General features: G+C 39.1%; 1 long non-coding RNA gene across 3 annotated transcripts in view; it reads right to left on the bottom strand.

Annotated features, from left to right (window-relative positions):
• The window catches only part of LOC135362716 (uncharacterized), a 134,124-nt gene that overhangs the window by 77,772 nt on the left and 36,322 nt on the right, over positions 1–20,030 (bottom strand). Inside the window, exon 3 of one of the 3 annotated variants that reach the window (XR_010407719.1) lies at positions 59–982. The exons of the other annotated variants lie outside the window; for them this stretch is intronic. This is a non-coding gene — a long non-coding RNA (uncharacterized LOC135362716). Of the gene's footprint in view, positions 1–58; positions 983–20,030 lie in introns of those variants that run through there. 3 annotated transcript variants of the gene reach the window in all.

Genomic DNA, 20,030 nt, shown 5'->3' with positions numbered 1-20,030 from the left:
GTTGTTTGTTGTAAAAACTAATTGAAAAGAAAATAAACAAGATAGAGAAAATTTAAAGCCCCCCCTTTACTCTCCCTTTGAAAACCTACCCTTCAATAATCCTTTCATATACATTTACATACCTACCACATGAATACACACACACAGGCACACACTCACATGCTTATTTAATATTTTATACAAACTGATTTATACCACACACATGCGCACATACATGCACACACAGAGATTTTATCACTAGTCAGGGTCCAGTTAGGAAAACAGATACTACTATTCTTGGTATTTAAACAGTAGGAATTTAACGCAGGGAACTGGACATATAAAATGAGGAGTACACAAGAGAGAGCGGAGCAACCCATAATTTTTTCTTTTAAATGAAGGCAATAGCACTCCTAAGGCTGAAGGAAAAATTGTAGAATGTCCAGAAATCACTAGAACCTAGCATGAGTAGCCAGGCACGAGTGGGGACAATAAAGAGAGGAGTCCCAGTCACTGCTAAAGATGGAGGCAGAGACAGACACAAGAGAGAAACATACAGACTTTTCTCCTCCTATCCTGTCTTCCTGTTTTCCACTGTCCAGTGCTATCCACTAGTCAGATGCAAGGGAGTCTGGGAGACACAGGTCCCTGCCATACTGAGCAGAGCGCAGGAAAAATGAGAGAGAAATCTGACAGTAAACAGACAAATGGCTACCACAGTTCACCCATTTTGCCACGAAGCATCCATACTCCTCCTTCCACCCATGCCTAACTCCCATAAAACAATGTCATGTTTCTACCTCGCAGAATTCAACCAACTTTTGTATAAATAATCACTTTCTTCCCAAAAGGGTGAAACACAAAGTACCACCCGACATCGTTTCCCTCATCATGTCCAGGAACCAAAGATGATATGAGGTCCTCTCCCTCAGGACTGTATGTGGCTCTTCAGTTTGATGAACTCTGATCTAAATTGTAAAGAAAAGAATAACTAACACTCCTCCTTAAAAAAAAAAAAAAAAAGTAGGAGGAGAAGGAAAAAAGGAAAATAATTGGTTAGCATATAAAAAGCTATATATATATCATATATATATATACACACAGACTTATGTTTATAATATAAATATACATGCCTGCTATAGTCCTCATTCCTGTAGCCAGTTCTTTTTTTTTTTTTTTTAAGATTTTATTTATTTATTTGAGACAGAGAGAATGAGAGAGAGCATGAGAGGGGGGAGGGTCGGAGGGAGAAGCAGGCTCCCTGTGAAGGCAGTCGCTTAACCAACTGAGCCACCCAGGCGCCCCTTGTAGCCAGTTCTAAAGTCAAGTTCATATTGATCACTTCTTTCTTCCACCACCAGTTTTATGTTCCTCACCCTCTGCTAGAAGGTCAGCTGAACAGGGTTCTTTACTAGTGAGATGACATACACATTTTCTCTGTGGGATCTGAGTCTTTAGTGGGTCTTTATTCATTGGATTGCCATGGTTTTCCCCTAACAAGGACTGTTGGATAAAGTAGTTTAAGAGGCTCCCAGGGAACACCTTGAATTCTAAATACAGCCCTCATTCTACTATTGTGTAATAGCAGCCTGCTTTCATCTTGATAATTGTGATAAGTTCCCTTATCCAGTACAGAGACCCCTTCCCTGGCTGTTGATTCAGCATGATGAGAAGGCAAAATGGCCAGGGAAAATCTCAGATCCTAATTCAACAGGACCATCACTTTATTTCCTAGTGCACTAGGACCTCCAAACTCACTGAGCCCAGGGTTGCAGAGAAGGAAGTGAATATTGCTTCGGTAGATTATTTGGTGTGATTGTAAAAGAAAGCCTCACATCTCTACTTCCTAGTTCCAGGATCTATGCATTCTGGCTTTGAGGAAGACAATATGATATAGCGACCACTATTTTAAGATATATCCCATACCTTTAGGACAGCACCCCAATGTCACCAAATGTTGTCTTATAGCTGATACTGTAACTGAGTCTTCTTTAGGCCATTTCATAAAGTTAGCTGCTTCTGCATCATGAGTTACATGGTAAGACCAGTGAATTCCATGGATAGGAACACTTACTTGACAATAAAATCTATCTCCTTGTCAGAGGCAATGAATAAAACATTCCGTAAGTCTACAAGTGGTGGTGCTCACAGAGGCACTATGGAAAAGAAAGGTATATCTGTACCCAGAATATATTTGTTTGGGGACAAATCTCTTCTCCTTCCCTGATGGAAAAGATCCAAGGTAATCAATATGCCACCAGCGGCCAGACAGTCCCTCAGAAGAAAAGAGTCATACGATGCACTCAGGATGGCCTCTGCTGTTGGGTGGTTGTGCCTTTAGCAGCAGAGAAAGTCAAATCATCACTGATGAGAGGAAAGTCTATCTTACTGAGCCACCAGATAGCCTCCATCCCTGCCACCAAGGCCACTTTGTACATGGGTCATCAAGAAAGCACTGTGGTGGCCGCAAAAAGAGGCTGGCTGACATCAAAGAAGTTTTTCTCTACTTGATTACTAAGAGCCTCCTCTACTAAGATTGCTCTTTGGTGAGTATTTTCATGGGACACGCACATCCTTACACTCTGTACCTATTTCAGAAGCCCATAAAGGACCTCAGACATTCTTGTCACCAATTTTTCTTTCTCTCTTTTTTTTTTAAAGATTTTTTATTTATTTATTTGAGAGAGAATGAGATAGAGAGAGAGAGCACGAGAGGGGGAAGGGTCAGAGGGAGAAGCAGACTCCCCGCCAAGCAGGGAGCCCGACGCGGGACTCGATCCCGGGACCCCAGGATCATGACCCGAGCCGAAGGCAGTCGCCCAACCAACTGAGCCACCCAGGCGCCCTCTTGTCACCAATTTTTCAATCAGCAAGTCCAATCTCATAGAAATGACTTCCACTGATAATGGATTACAGCTGCATATATCCAAGCTTTTAGCTTGTTGGATCAGAAAGCATTAAGTTCATGGTGTGTAGGAGAAGTCATAGTTCAAGTAAATTTAGAATCCCATGTGTCCAGTATTCATTCTCTACCTGGCTATGAAAAGTGCTCTATTTAGTATCTATACCTGCCACTTTAACGGGCTAAGGGGCACAGATCCTTGCTCTGTGGACTGTCTTACACAGAGCCTTGTCTTGTTCTGGGTCTCCCTCAAATTGGTTTCTCAACACACAGGTCAGAGTGGCACTCATGTACAATATATGTTGTCTCCTATGTCCAAAAAGTCCCTCTGAGCTTTATGCATACTCTGATTTGCTGGTAAATAGTGCAAGGTGCAGGAACTGCCTAGAGCCAATAACCCTACATGCTCCGCAGAAATGTCACTGATGTGTCAGCCCCCTGAATTTTTCTTCCACCTCCTGGCATACATTTGTATTAGCATGACATCTGGGATTCTTGCTCCTTTCTGCTCAAAATGCTCAGCACGGCGTGAACAACGGTAGTCTGTAAGATGTCTGGGTGGTCAAGGGCGCTGTGGATTACATTATGACAACGCAGAAGTTTGTGTAACTCTGAGATTTACTGACGTCTGTCAGGTAAAAGCAAACTGCTTTGGATAATCCATACTAACTGGTATAAGGAAAAGCATCTGTCACCTGCAGACCAAATACCAGGGACTGCTCTAGCAAAGATACAACACCAGAGCAGTAGCTGTAGTTGGAGTCACCACTTGATAAACTTTATGGTGATTGCCAGGCAGACTGCAAATGTCTCCATCTTTAATGCTGGCCAAACAAGCAAGGATATTAACAAATCTCAGGGAAGCATACCTGCTTCAATAACTTCAGAACCTCAGTTCAATCCAATATTATATTCCATTCAGCTTCATCTAATATCATTAGATATTAAACAAGGGTGTAATAGGAATCGACAACCTGCAGTGTTGGAGTTTTTAATGGCAGCACTAATCTTTACAATTGCCACAGGGAGCTGTTATTATTATATAACTTCTGATTTACTACTTTAGTAGGAGAGCCTTTTCCATTGGGTTCAATTTGACCCTTCTTACCATGTTCATCCTTATACCATGAGTCAAAGACTGATGTAAGTATTCTACTAGTTGCTGAATATATATTTTTCAACCATGAATTCAGGAATTCAGAAACCACAGAGTGGCTCTTTTATATGATGGGACCACTGTGAGATAAACTCAGGGTAGAATTTAATTTATCCCCTATTCTCCATAAGCCTCTGTTTAGTAGATCATGATGCTATTTCTAGCCTCTAGAAATTGTCAGCTCAGAGCTAGTGTCCATTCTGCATTTTCCTCCAAGGACACAGTCATCCTACTAAGTGACCACAGGTCCTCCCTTGAGGTGACATAGACTCCTCTTCAGTCAAGAGACTCCAGGTCTATAAACTGACTTAGGTATGGGAACATGATGAGATACCATAACTTGTTACTGTGACAATTCAAGTCAGGTTTCTGCTCACCAGGGCTAGGGTTTCCCCAATAATGTAAATCCCATAGTTCTTATTGAAATCTGAGAATCCATTTCCCCCACACTGATTCATTTCTCAATGACTTAGTGAAAGAGAGAGTCCTAAGTCCTCCCCCCACCCCGCCCCCTGGAACATAGTTAGGGGGAAGGCAAATGGTGTGAACACGATAAATTCACTTCAGCATTTCTGTCTCCCTAAACATTTGGATTTCTTCTACGTCATGCCAGAAAAGCTATGACATCTTAACCTCATTGATTGTAGGCTACCACTGAATTCAAATTTTAGTTAACAGCCAAGAAAACTTTTAGAACCACTTACAGCTGACTAGGACAACATATTAAATCCAGAATATCAGGTAAATGTACCTGTTTCAATAACTTCAGAACTTCAGCTCAATCCAATATTATATTCCATTCATCTCAATCTAATATCATTAAAATCCATTCTCACATGTGTTTCCCTACTAACACAAATTAGCAAGAGCTTGAAATTCTTTTAATGTACCTATCTCCTACTGGAGCAGACCTTGATTTCCCTCCCTGAGGCATGATGTTTCTGACTCTAGGTAAAGGTCTTCAGGCAATGAGAATAGGCATCACCTTATAAATCATCTTGGGTGAGATCTTTATGGAGTCTTTAAGCAAGAAAAGACTTGTTTTCTCAGAGAGATGAAGAGGAGGAGTTGTTTCCACTGACAAGGGTAGCTCAGAAGGATTAGAATTACAAGTTCTCAGATTCATCTGAATCCACCCAAATGTTCTCATTCCAAGTATAGGGATAACAGTCTTTCCAAATTCTCTAATTTTAACACGAGACCTTTTTTCAAGTTTCTATTTAAATTCCAGTTAGTTAACGTACAGTGTAACATTAGTTTTAGGTTTAGAACCTAGTGATTCATCACTTACATATAATACCCAGTGCTCACAAGTGCCCTACTTAATCCCCATCACCCATTTAGCCCGTCCCCCCACCACCTCCCTCCAGTAACCCTGTTTGTTCCCTATTGTCAAGAGTCTGTTTTCTGGTTTGCCTCTCCCTCTCTCTCTCTCTCTTCTCTCTTTTTATCCCCTATGTTCATCTGTTTTGTTTCTTAAATTTCACATATAAGTGAAATCATATGGTATTTGTCTTCTCTGACTTGTTTTGTTTCCATCCACATCATGGCAAGATTTCATTCTTTTCAATGGCCGAATAATATTCCATTGTATACATCTTCTTTATCCATTCATTAGTTGATGGACATTTGGGCCTTTTCCATAATGTGGCTCTTGTTAATAATGCTGCTATAAACATGGGGGTGCCGGTATCCCTTTGAATCAGTATTTTTGTATCCTTTGGGTAAATCCCTAGTAGTGCAATTGTTGGGTCATAGGGTAGTGCTATTTTTAACTTTTTGAGGAATCTCCATACTGTTTTCCAACGTGGCTGTACCAGTTTGCATTCCCACCAACACAAGAGACTTTTAGAAGTGATATATAAACTTACATTCTAATCACGTATGTCACACAATTCGATGTGAGGCCTTATCCGCAGCCATGTGTGCCTTACGATTACAAGTACACACACACACACACAAATACACACAAATACACACACAGGCTCCAAAGGAACCATCTTGGTCATGTCCATGTCTTGAGCTGAGATTTCCAATTTTTAGACTTATCATTTTATTTCTGTAAGCTCTCCAGAACAGTCAGATCCCATCTCAAAGACTTTGCACTTGCTATGGCCACAATGGTGAGTACAGCACCTATGGAGTGTCCTGAAGCTTTCCCTTCAATGTACACTAACTATCAAGCAATAATAGTGATAAAATAATTTAAGTAATTGTGATTTCACTATATGCCACAGACTTCTACTAACCCACTAGGATAGTAGGTTAGGATTCTATATGGTAGTCAAACAGGTGCGTGACCCAAAACCAGAATCCCACTTTGAGAGACTATTCCTTAGGGCCTTTGGTGGATAGTTGGAAAAAGCGAATATTAGTATCTCCTCTCTGTATCCATGCCCATTTTACATTGTCCCAGTTGATGTTCTCCAACAGTCAGATATGTGAATACAGACCAGCAAGCCCCCAACCAACTAACCAGTTGGGTGCTCCCCCAGCTGACATCAGCTAAGCCTGGCCCAGATCAGCAGCAAATGACCCTAGACTCATGAGCAGAAATAACGCATCATTGCTTTCAGCCATTAAGGTTTGGGTGGGTTGTTATACAGCAAAAATTAATTGATATCAGAGCACTCCTAGTCTTAGGAACTATTATCAATTGGGGTCCAATCGGGAAAATTGGGGTATTTCAAATGAGGGATTTTAATTTGAGAACTGGTTACACAGGTGATAGAACTGCTAAGGAGCCAGATGGGACAGTGAGGAAACTGAGAAGCTGTGACTATCCCGAGAGCCCGAGCTGCACAGGAAGGAGGTGGTGGCACTGAAGATGGAAAGCCAGGACCATCAGTGGGGCTGGAACCCGCTGCAACTGTGAAGGGCAAGGCTATCTGGTGGGAGCTGGAGTCACAAAGTAGACTTTAACTTTGGCTTTATGCTTTTCCTTTAAGCTCTCTAGTGCCATTAGATAGAGCCACTTTACCTGCCTGTTGGTCCTTAATTTCTTTATGTCCTTCCTTTCGTTAATTAAGTTAGTATATGTGTATAGTACCATGCCTGGTGCATAGGTAAATGTTACAGGAGTCATCATTATGTATTTTGCCTTTGATGAGCCCCTCATTCATGGGAGCCCAGAGACAAGGTAACTGTTACTACTATATTTCACAGGCTGCCAGAAACCTATCTCTGAATACTAATGCAGTTTTTAAAAAATTGACTTTAGACCCAAATAAGGCCTGAAAACCAATTCTAGATTCGCCCTGTTTCCCCACATTTATGTTGCCTACAAACCCCCTCTCTGGTACCAAAACCTGAATTTGTCACAGCATTGATACTGATTCTGATTCATCTAAACAGGGAAAGAATGTGTCAAATGGCATGTTGGGTAAGAAAATTGAGCCCTCAGATCTCAGCAGCCTAACCCAAAAACAAGTTTCTCACTCACCCTACATATGCAGTGAGGGTTGGAGTCAGGAACTCTGCTCCATATCGTCACTTGGGGACCCAGAATGATGGAGGGTCCACTATCTGTGATAGTTCTAGTCACAAGGTCAGGGGAAGAGACACACTGGAGAATCATGCAGGGGCTCTTCAGTGCCTCAGCCTGGATATATCACATGCACCTGCCAAGTGCAAAAGGGCTAGAAAGTAGAGCCTTCCCTGGAAAGGAAGGGGAGACCAGAGAGTGGTGAGTGAGAGCAATGTTTACTATAGAAGAATAGGAAGCTGTTCACAGTCCTTAGCAAGTAACCGCTGAAAAAGAAATAGAAAAGGAGAAAGGGAGGAAATACACAGATAAGATCCTGCCACAGGTACAATCTGAATACCCACCCTCATCCCATCCAACCATTATCTCCCTGCTGATCTCCATACCCTTGAAAACTTCTTCCTTAACATTAGCCCTTGACTCTATTACAGATAATTTCAAATTGAACCCCCTTAAGGTTCAAAGTCCCAGGTAGGAGAATCTGATTAGCATGCCAGGTAGTTTAGGTCACGTGCCCACGTTTTAGCTGCAAAGGGCAGGGAGAAGAAATTTCTGCCTATTTCAGCTTCTACACTGGACAGAAGGATGCTGTTGCTTCTTGAATTTAAGAGTCCCTGTAAATGAAGGGTGTTCTGGGCACATAAAACATAAAAACATTTACTATGTAGCTTGAATGTTTTGCATCTTTAAGACTTTTATATAATAGTATCACACAGTATGTGCCCTTTCTTGCCTGGCTTCTTTCACGGTATCATTATTTTAAGGTTCATTTATGTTGTGGCACATATCAGTGCTGAGTACTATTCCACTGCAAGGATGCACCACAGTTTGTTTATCCATTCACTTGTTGACGAACATTTGTTGTTTCCACCTTTTGGCTATGCCCAGGAAAGCTACTATGAGCAGTCATGAACAGCTCTCTTTATGGACATATGCTTCTATTTCTCTTGGGTAAATATCTAGGGGTGGAATTGCTGGATTGTATGTTAAGTGTGTGCTTAAATCATTTAGAAACTACCAAACTCTTTTCCAAAGTAGTTGTGTCATTTTACATTCCCACCAACCATATATGAGAGTTTTACTTTTCCTATCCTCACCAACACTTGGTATGGCCGGTTTTCTTAATTTTAGCCATTCTAATAGGAGTGTGGTGGTATATTATTGTGGTTTTAATTTGTGTTTGCCTGAAGACTAATACGATTTTTTTCATATACTTATTTGCCTTCTGTGTGTGTTTTGTTTTGTAAAATATTCAAATATTTTGCCCACTTTTAACTAAATTTCTCCTAATCTGCAGTTTTCTTTTCATTGTCTTAACTGTTTCTTGTCCTATGTTTTCTACTCTACATTTTATTATTTTAGACGTTACATTTAGGTCGGTCTTTCATTTTGAGTTAATTTTTGTATGTGGTGCAAAGTACCAATCAAAGTTTGTTTTGTTTTGTTTGGGGGTTTTTTTGCATTTGGATATCCAATTGTCCTAGACCCATTTTTTTTTTTTAAGATTTTGTTTATTTATTTGAGAGAGAGAGAGAGCACAAGTATGGGGGAGAGGCAGAGGGAGAGGGAGAAGGTGTGGGGCTCAATCTCAGGACCCCGGGATCATGACCTGAGCCAAAGGCAGACGCTTAACCAACGGAGCCACCCAAGTGCCCCGAGACCCATTTTTTTTTTTTTAAGACTATCCTTTCACCAATGAATTGCCTTCTCTTATTTATCAAAAATCAATTGTCCATAGAGGTACAGACCTATTTCTGGACTCCCGGTTCTGTCCCAATGATCTGTTCGTCTATCTTAAAACCATATGGTCTTAATGACTGTATCTCTAAATCTAAAATTATGCCAAAATAAAAAGCTTATTAAAAAATGCAAAAAGACAGAGACCTAATAGAAAATGAACAAAAGCTATGGACAGTTTACAGAGAAGGAATTACCACGGCTCTTAAACATTCAAGAACATGCTCAACATCAGCCATAATGAAACAAATGTAAATTAAAGCTATGCTAAGATACAATTCAGACACTCAGATTTTCAAATACCAAACATTTTAACAACACACTTTATAATGATAAGGATGTAAGAAAATGGGTACTTTTACCCACTGATAGTGCCTGTTAAACTGGAACAACCCCTATGGAAAGCAATTTGGCAACATTTACTTAAACGTGAAATGGGTAAAACCTTTGACCCAACAATTCTGTTTCTAGAGATTTACCCTGCAATCTAGTTCAACCTGTGCTCATAGTTTGCACTTGCAAGTAGAAATGGAAGTAGAAACACTGTGGCATTTCTTACAATGGCAAAAACAATAAACCGCCAAAATGCCTAGCAATAGAGAACTGGTTACATAAATTATGATACATATAATATAATAAACTAAGGTTCACTAGCAAAAGAATGGACTAGATCTCCTTCGGAATCTCATAACGGAATGATCTTCAAACTATACTGATATGTGAGATATACAAAGTACTGAAGGCTGTTTTTAGTATGCTGCCATGTGTGAAAAGGAGACTATACACTTAAAAATAGATAAATGCCCTTATAAGTACAGAATAGTTATGGAATAAAACCCAAGAAACTGTGACAGTGGCTGTCACTGGGGATAGGATAATGGAAAGAGTTGGTGCTGAGGGAGAAGATAAGCATTATATAACATCTCCTCTGTTTGAATTTTTTCACTCTGTGTCTTTTTTTTTTTTCAATAAGAAAAACCCTTTTAGGGCGCCTGGGTGGCTCAGTTGGTTAAGCGACTGCCTTCGGCTCAGGTCATGGTCCTGGAGTCCTGGGATCGAGTCCCGCATCGGGCTCCCTGCTCGGCAGGGAGTCTGCTTCTCCCTCTGGCCCTCCCCCCTCTCATGCTCTCTCTCTCTCTCTCATTCTCTCTCTCAAATAAATAAATAAAATCTTAAAAAAAAAAAAAGAAAAACCCTTTTAAAAGGGTATAATAAAGGTACATACTACCTTTAATTAAGAGTAATTATCTCAGGAGAGGGTGATTACACTTGATTATCATTTTCTTGTTTGTGCTTTTATGTACTTGACAAATTTTATAACATGAAAATGTGTTACTTCTATAATCAGAAAAATAAGTACTTGTAAAACATTCTAAGAAAGGCTAAGAAGGGATTAGCTTTACCTGGGATAATTGGACAATGCCTAAAAGAGGATGAACAACAAGATGGCGCATGTTTTTTGTCATTCATCTACACATATATACACACACAGCACACCATTCAAAGTATATTTCTGTAAGTAAAAAATCAGTCAACAAGAAAGATAAGGAAGCACAACAAAGGAAACTAAAAGCAAACCATTTTTTAAAATCCTTTTTCAAATGGGACAAAGTTCCACCATCTGTAGCAATGAGAACTGGCAACCACATGCATCATTATGACAGTATCATTGTGACTTTTGGATGCTTTCATCATCAAAAGAGTCTGGTGACATCACCACAAGCAAAAGATTCAAACACCAGGGGAATATTTTACAATATCTGATTTTTTTTTAATATACAGACCCCAAAATATAATGATTGGGAAACAACCTAGGACTTCTTTTTACATCACCAAAACTAAAGGTAAGGCTCTTAGGAAGAAACCGTATGAAAGGTTGGATGATCTGGCAAAAATCATAGGGGTCATCCCCAAACCTTGGCCTTAAAAGTATATTGTACAAAATAGATGACACTTCAATATATTACTGGCCTTTGAGAATAATGTCATTGAAGACACACTGTCAGAAAATAATCTGACTAGATGGACTCTTACTTCATACCTAGGGTATTTCTAGTGGTTTTTTTTTTTTTCTTAAACATTTTTTTTTTAAAGATTTTATTTATTTATTTGAGAGAGAGAATGAGAGAGAGAGCACATGAGAGGGGGGAGGGTCAGAGGGAGAAGCAGACTCCCTGCCGAGCAGGGAACCCGATGCGGGACTCGATCCAGGGACTCCAGGATCATGACCTGAGCCGAAGGCAGTCGCTTAACCAACTGAGCCACCCAGGCGCCCGTGTTTTTGGGTTTTTTTTTAAGATTTATTTATTATTATTATTTTTTTAAAGATTTTATTTATTTTTTGACAGAGAGAGACACAGCAAGAGAGGGAACACAAGCAGGGGGGTGGTAGAGGGAGAAGCAGGCTTCCCGCCGAGCAGGAAGCCCAATGTGGGGCTCGATCCCAGGACCCTGGGATCATGACCTGACCCGAAGGCAGATGCTTAACGACTGAGCCACCCAGGCGCCCCAAGATTTATTTATTTGAGAGAATGAGAGAGAGTGTGTGTGTGCATGTGGAGGGAGGGGCAGAGAGAGAGAGAATCCCCAAGGAGACTCCCCACTGAGTGCAGAGCCTGACTCTGGGCTCTATCCCAGGACCCTGAGATCATGACTTGAGCTGAAATCAAGAGTTGGAGGCATAACTGACTTAGCCACCCAGGTGCCCCTCTAATGTTTTTGAGTTTAAAAGGTAGTTATTCCACATTGCTGGAACACTAAAATTGTGTCAAATTCAAGCCTTCCCAGTCTGGTAGTATCTACAGAAGAACTGTTCAATAGAAATATAGTGCAAACCACATTTGTAACTTTAAATATTCTACGAGCCATACTGAAAAAGGTTAAAAAGAAACAGATCAAATTCATTTAAATGATATATTTTATTTAATCCACCATACCCCCAAATTTCATTTCAACATTTCATCAATATACACAATCATTAATGAGATATCTTCCATTATTTTTTCCATAATGAGTCTTCAAACTCCACTGTTTGGACTAAAACATTTCAAGTATTCACTAGTCACTGGTTGCTAATGGCCACCATGTTGGAAGGTACAGATCTAAGCATCTTGCTCATTAAATAAGTGTTCAAAAAGTAAGTATCTTGACCTCCATTTTACTCCAACACATAACCCAAAAGCAGGAACTGTTCTTGGATAATGTCTACTGAAAACCAATTTATGCTGGTCAATAGAAATCCTTTTTTTTCCCCTTAAACTCTACCCCCCAATGCAGGGCTCAAACTGATGACCCCAAGATCAAGAATCACATGTTCCACTGACTGAGCCAGCCAGGCACCCCATGGGTAAACAAAAATACTATCTAACACTTTCAACACAAGCTCAGTGCATTGGCTAGAGCCAAATATTCCATTTTAGAGTGTAATGCCTTTAATTCAGATTTTTAATCACTGTTTACAAGAATATACCTTTGAAAGAGCTCATATGTTTTTAGGTTACCAATTCTATAGTCTTTGAATAAATTATTAGTCTTAATACCTTTGTGAGGAAAAAATACATAAAAATCAACTTTGGGAGAAGAATATATTCCAGTGCATAAAAACATCTTCATAAAGACCTCATTTTCTTTTCTCAGAAGCACAAGTGAAAAAGAATGAGAGTTTTACCAAATTTCCTTTAGGCATTCAGGGCAGACTTTGATAAAGGAATACAAAAGGAATCTCACAGACGCTCTGCACCTGATCTAAAAAGTATCAGTCGGCATTCTGAGATTTTTGCAGGCACTTCGAACAAAATAGGTGGTTTCCCTAAGTCTGCTTTCTTCCCAAGCCCAAGCATTCTAGAATCAGAAATCAGACACCTTGGTGGCCAAATTTCTGTGAATTGATTCCATAATTAATTAGTTATTAGAAGATAGCAAGGAAGTTGTTTCTTACTTTCCAAAAAAAAAAAAACAAACTCCTTTTCTCCCCCCCACTTTTTTTTTTCTAGGGGAGAATGAATTCCAAATGGAAAATGCTGTTATTAACTTCATTTGTTTTATTGCTGATGTTGATTAAGCATCATTCCCGGTAAATATAAAAGACTGATGAATCACCATCTTTAATGACTGGCAGAGTTGATCTAAAATGCTGACTTTTGTCTGAAAAACATTAATCAGAGATTATCTCCTCTTTGAGGAACTAATTAAATTATAAATGCATTCTTTCACTTTTCAACATTCAACAAATATTTATTGAGCACTTCTTGGTGCCAGGTCCTGTTCTAGGTGCTGGGAAAACAGTAATAACCCAAACAAAATGACTGTTCTTACGCAGCTTTATATTCTAGGTGGAAAAGATGGACGATAAACAAAGAAAAATGTAATATAATGCCAGGAGCTTTGTATTTTATATAATAGTGCTATGAAGAAAGAAGGCAAGATGATAGAGAATGGAGAATGTGGGGGGCTATTTTAGGTACATTTTAGCTTAAAGCGATGTCAATGTTCCACCCGACAGGAACTAGACTCAAAGGAACGAAGTGCTATAGAAAACATAGCTGTACTGGGAATCTGTTAACCTGCTAGAATTCTCTCATAGAAAAATTCAAATTCTTCCCTCCTCCCTGCCTTCCTCCTTATGGTCTCTTTAAATAAGCAATGCAATCACTGAATGCTACTGGAAAATCAGTTCTATTGTGGGAGCTAATGTCTTTTAAAATTAACCCTGTTGCTTTGGTATCATGTTCTACATGTTATTTGCCCTCTTAGGGTGTTGTACCTTAATAGAAAGGACTCGTTGTCACTTGTAATAGTATTATTATAATCTTTTTGAAGATAATGGGCTTAGTCAAAAAGGAAATAATAGACCATAAGCTCACTGCAGGCCTGGATTCCAGAACTGGAACGCCAAGTCAGAGCTGGCTGCTACGTATTCCAGAACTGTAGCGTTACGCCTGGCATATGGCAGGTATTTAGTAATTGTTTGGTTAACAATTCAAATGTATGGATTTGAATTCTAGATTTTTTGTTAGTCCAATTGCAATAGGCATTTGTTCCAATTTAACACTAAAATATCTTTTTTCATTTATATAAAGAATAAAGAACCACCTACAGAAGATAAATCTCTGCTGGTAAGAATCTTTGCTCTATAAATATCCTAAACTGTATTGAGGGCGAACTGGTTGGAGTCAAGTGAGTTCTAATGGTGATGGCAGTCAGAAGGATCATGGGCGCCTGGGTGGCTCAGTTGGTTAAGCGACTGCCTTGGGCTCAGGTCATGATCCTGGAGTCCCTGGATCGAGTCCCGCATCGGGCTCCCTGCTCGGCAGGGAGTCTGCTTCTCCCTCTGACCCTCCCCCCTCTCATGTGCTCTCTCTCATTCTCTCTCTCACAAATAAATAAATAAAAAATCTTTTTTTAAAAAAAAAAGAAGGATCAGAAAACTGGACTGAATTCTCTAGAGAAAACCACTGACAAATTTCTTGGGTATCAGTTCAGAAATATTTGATGCACATGTGTATGTACCTGTGTATGAGTTTGTATGGACATTTGTATGTGCACATCTCCAAATTTTGCTCTCTCGCCACATTCACCTGCTTACACCAGACAAATTTTTCACATTTGCTATAGTTTAAGTATCTCTGTCTAGGATGATATTTTTCTGTAGATTGATAGCCCTCTGTAGCCCACCGTGTTTTCTACCAATGACCATATGTAGGACCTGAGAAATTAGTGAAACCAACCCTCAAAAAAATTGACTTTTTTTTAAAGTTCTCCATTTGTCACTATACATTTTTAAAGAAGGTAGGCATGGACAAATTGGATTTTGAAAAAGCACAAGTCCTGAGCAATCCTATATTAAAATATTTTTGGCTAAAAACACTTCTGAGGGGCACCTGCGTGGCTCAGTCGGTTAAGCGTCTGCCTTCGGCTCAGGTCATGATTCCAGGGTCCTGGGATCGAGCCCCACATCGGGCTCCCTGCTCGGCGGGAAGCCTGCTTCTCCCTCTCCCCGCTCCCCCTGCTTGTGTTCCCTCTCTCACTGTCTCTCTGTCAAATAAATAAAATCTTTAAAAAAATAAAAAATAAAATAAACACTTCTGAAATGTCAAAATGGGATGCACTTTCGAAGTTATTATTTAATATTTGATTTGAAATAATTACAGATTCATAGGAAGTTGCAAAGATAGTAAAGAAGTCACATGTACCCTTCACTCAACTTCCCCCAGTGTTACATCTTACATAATTGTCATGCAATAACAAAACAGGAAATTGATGCTGGGACAATGTATGTATATAATTACATAACATTTTCTCACTTGTGTAGATTTATAGACCTCCATGGCAATCAATATACAAAACTAGTCCATCACCACAAAGATCTCCTCTGGGCTACCATTTATACTCACGCCCAACCTCCTCTCTTCACCCTTTCTAACCCCTAGTACCACTAATCTATTTTTATCTTTATAATTTTGTCACTTTGAGAATGTTTTATAAATGGAATCATACAGTATATGATCTATTGAAATGAGCTTTTTTTTTCCACTCAGGATAATGCTCTTGAAATCCAGCCACCTTGTTGTGTATCTCAATCACTCCTTTTTTGTTGCTGTATACTATTCCATGGAGGGATATACCAAAGTTTGTTTAACCATTCGCCTACGGGGGGACTTAAAAAAAAAAAAAAGATTTATTTATTTATTTACTTGAGAGAGAGCATGAGAGGGAGTGGTAGAAGGAGAGGGAGAGAATCCCAAGCACACTACTCCCCACTGAGCACAGAGTCTGATATGGCGCTCAATCTCACAACCCTGAGATCACCACCCAAGACTAAACCAAGAGTCAGGTGCTTAACCAACTGCTCCATCCAGGCACCCCTACTGGGGGACATTTTGGATGACAGTTCTTTTCTTACAGCACCTGAAAAATATTGTTCTACTTTCTTTTGGATCCATAGTTTCTAATAAAAAATCCATTTTCATTCAAATTATTTTTCCCCTATAGGTGAATCATTTTTTTCTGTCTGTTTTCAAGATTCTTTTCACCTTTAGCTTTCTTTTCACCTTTACCTTTCAGAAATTTGGCTATCATGTGCCTTAGCATGGATTCTTTTTTCCTTAGGATTATCCTGTTTAGGGGTCACTCAGCATCTTGAATCTGTATGTTTATCTTTTGCCAAATTTGGGGGGCATGTTCAGCCATATTTTTAATACTTCTTCAGCCCCATCCTCTTTCTTTCCTTTTGGGATTCCAATTACATGAATGTTAGATCTTTTGTTTTGGTCCTACATGTCCCTGAAGCTTTTTCTTTTTCTTTCCCAGTTTTTTTCCCTCTGTTGTTCAGGTTAACTGATTTGTTATTCTGTCTTTAAGTTCACTGATTCTGTCCTCCATCCTCTCCATTCTGCTGTTAAGCCTATTTCTTGAGTTTTTATTTCAGTTTTATATTTTTAAGTTCTAAAATTTCCATTTGGTTCTTCTTTATATCTTCCATATCTTTAATAAGACTTTCTATTTCTTTGCTGTGACTTCCTATTTTTTCGTGTTTCAAGGGTTTGTAATTGCTCATTGAAGAACTTTTACAACAGCTGCTTTAAAGTCCTTGTCAGATAATTCTAATATCTGTGCCATCATGGCACCTATAGATTGTCCTTTCTCATTCAAGTTGAGATCTTTCTGATTCTTGGTATGATGAATGATTTTTTTTTTTAATTGAAACTTTGACAATTTGGGGTATTATGAGACTCTGGATCTTATTTAAATCTTATGTTTTCACAGGCATCCTCTAACACTGTTCCAGCTGGGAAATAGGGTGGCACCACCTCATTACTGTCAGTTGAGGGGTGAAATTTTCTGCCTCCCTTAAAACCCAGTGGGGAGGGGCTCCTTATTACTAATGAGCAGGGATGGGAGTTTGGGGTCCCCATGTGGTCTCCACTGACACAACCCCAGGAGGACTGCCATAACGGCTGAGCAGTGGTGACAGTTTTAACCCCCATTAACCTCCTCTAACTCCACACCAGTGAGGGAAGGAGGAGATCCTCATTATGGTCTGGTGAGGGTAGAAGTCTAGGCTCTCTACTTGGTCTTTGCTGGAGGGATGGATATGAGGCTACAGTTTTTCTGCGGTATTGGGCTGGAGAACAGTGAGTAGTGTCTACAAGTTCTCTGCCTTGCTGGGTTGCCCTTTTCCTGGCCCTGTAGCTATCAAAAGCAGCCTTTTATCAGGGCTCTTTTTCTTTTCCCCCCCTGTCTGTGCCCTTTGGCATCTCCGGGTTGCTGGCTTCTCTGGCACCCAATCTGGGCTACATGTGGCAGAACACCCAGGGAACTCACTGCCATGTCGATCCTTGAGTCCCAGGGCACCTACCCGACCTGCCTTCTTCTCTTCACCTTTCAGAGTCTTCTTTTGTTTGTTTTAAATATAATGTCCTGGGTTTTTAGCTATACCTAGTGTTAGGAATAGGGAAAATTGGAAGTCACTTGAAGTTATTCTTTAACTTAAGACTATAATGTACTAGTCACTTAAAGTTATTCTTATTTTACAAAATATCCTCAGTTTATGAAAGAGAAGTTCCTTCATAGCCTTGTTAATTAAATAACTTAAAAGTAAAACAAAACCTTAGGTGGATCCTATCTTTAAATGAAAATCAAAGACAAATATGTAGATCCCTGCTGTAACCCCTTTATTTTAACATGTCATGAAGTATCTATCACAAAGTAAGCCACTAATACTTGATAAGTGAATTAAATAAATCTGTATTTTTGTCTGAATATGCATTATTTTTCCTGCTTTGTTAATTTAAAATATATACCCCCCATTCAAGAACCATATCGTTCCTTGCCTTCCTACCTTTGGTCATGACCTCTTCACCCTATACCTCTTTCCTGAACTAGCCCTTATCCTTCCAGACCCAGTTTACATATTTCATCTCCAAATAGTTTCCCTTAACCCCACATTCCCTTAACCCCGCAGGTTGGATGCCTCATTTATATGCTCCCATGGAGATCTGTTTTTCCCTATTAGTCGTTAACACTCTATACTGTAATTATCTATTTACTGTTGTCTTCCCAGCTAGTCTATTGGCTTCTGGAGAGCAGGAGCTGATCTAAATGTTCATAGTTATAGAACCAGCACCAAACAGTGCCTGCCATATTACAGGGACACAATAATTACTTGCTGAATAAGTGGATTACTCTTAACTTGACTTTTTCTTTGTACCAGGGATCATGAAGCAGAAGAACCTCAGCTCTCAGACTGGTTTAATCCTGAGTAAGACAAAATATTCTGCACACACACAAATAATAATAATAATAATAATAATAATAATAATAATAACAACAAATTGAATTTAAATGGGGGAGATTTTTTTTCCCCCATCATCAAATTATACCTATCCTGGGAGGCTTCTAGGCGTTGGAGTTTTTATTTATTTTCTTTTAATTTTTAAAAAAGATTTTATTTATTTGAGAGAGAGATAGATATTGGGAGAGAGAGCATGAGCAGGGAGGAGAGGGAGAAGCAGGCTCCCACTGAGCAGGGAGCCTGACACGGGGCTCTATCCCAGGATCCTGGGATTATGACCTGAGCCAAAGGCAGACGCTTAACCAACTGAGACACCCAGGCACCCCCTTGGAGTTTTTATTTTTAAGCCTTTTATATATAAACCTAGTGTCTCTTTATCAAGAATCAGGCAATTAAGGGCCATAATGAGAAAACTGTTATCTAGTTTAACGTTCCTGGTTTTATTAGTGGAAAGAAAAAAAAATCTTTTTAGTAGCAGCCCGAAAATGCCATTAATGACTTCTCTTGATTTTGGCATTAACACTCAGGGGAGAATCTCATTCTTTATAATGGCCATCGAGTATTCTATTTTATGGCTGTATACCATAATTTATATAGCCAATTCCCTGTTGGTTTTGAATCGTTTGCAATTTGAGGGCTGTTGTAAATCATGCTTTGATGAACATCCTTGTACATATTATTTTTGTACCCTCTTGTGTGAATTAATCCATATGATAAATGCCTATTGTAGCATCATTAGTTTAAGAGATACAGACATTTTACATTTTTATTCAGGTGGCTAAACTGCCTTTTAATAATTATTCCATTTGTTTTTCTAATCTACAGTGGATAAATGTGAATGATATTTTATTTGTTTTATAAATTTACATTTTATTCTAGTAGTATCAAACATTTTATTATTGGCAAAAACTGCTAGTTAAAATATCTCAATTCAGTTTGCACTTCTGTAATTATTATTGAATTTGGACATATTTTATATGTGTGTTCTTTATTTGTATTTCATTTTTGTGAATTCTTTTTTCATATCTATGTTTTTAAAATAACCTCAAGTGCACAGAATTAGGTAATAATCTTTGCTTCATAACTCACTCTCATCATTAGGTTATGCAAGATCCACTCTTATTATTTGTGTGTTTTCTTGCTTGCTTATATTTAATGAAACAAAAATTTCTACATTCAATAACTTCAACATCCAGCTCTGCCTTTTCTCATCCTGTCTCTTCACCCTCTGCCTTGAAAACAACCTCCATCCTGAATCCTGCTTCATCATCCCCTTGCTTTCTCTTTTTTTAAATATAAGTGTATATCTTCCCTACCTGTTCTGGAAAAAGTATATTTTTAAATTTTAGTTTTGGTAACTTTATAAAGAGGATATAATGCTGTGTGTGATCTCCAGGGACTTAGTTTGACCCTTAATATTAGAGTGCTAAGATTTATCCAAATTGCGTATTACTATCCTTCATTTTGATGGCTGCGTAAT

This window comes from Mirounga angustirostris, unplaced genomic scaffold (assembly GCF_029215605.1).
Source record: "Mirounga angustirostris isolate CCGP_5_RB_7025 unplaced genomic scaffold, mMirAng1.0.hap1 SCAF_15, whole genome shotgun sequence".
In the NCBI taxonomy this organism is placed as follows: domain Eukaryota; kingdom Metazoa; phylum Chordata; class Mammalia; order Carnivora; family Phocidae; genus Mirounga; species Mirounga angustirostris.
This window is presented reverse-complemented; position numbering and strand designations above follow the sequence as displayed.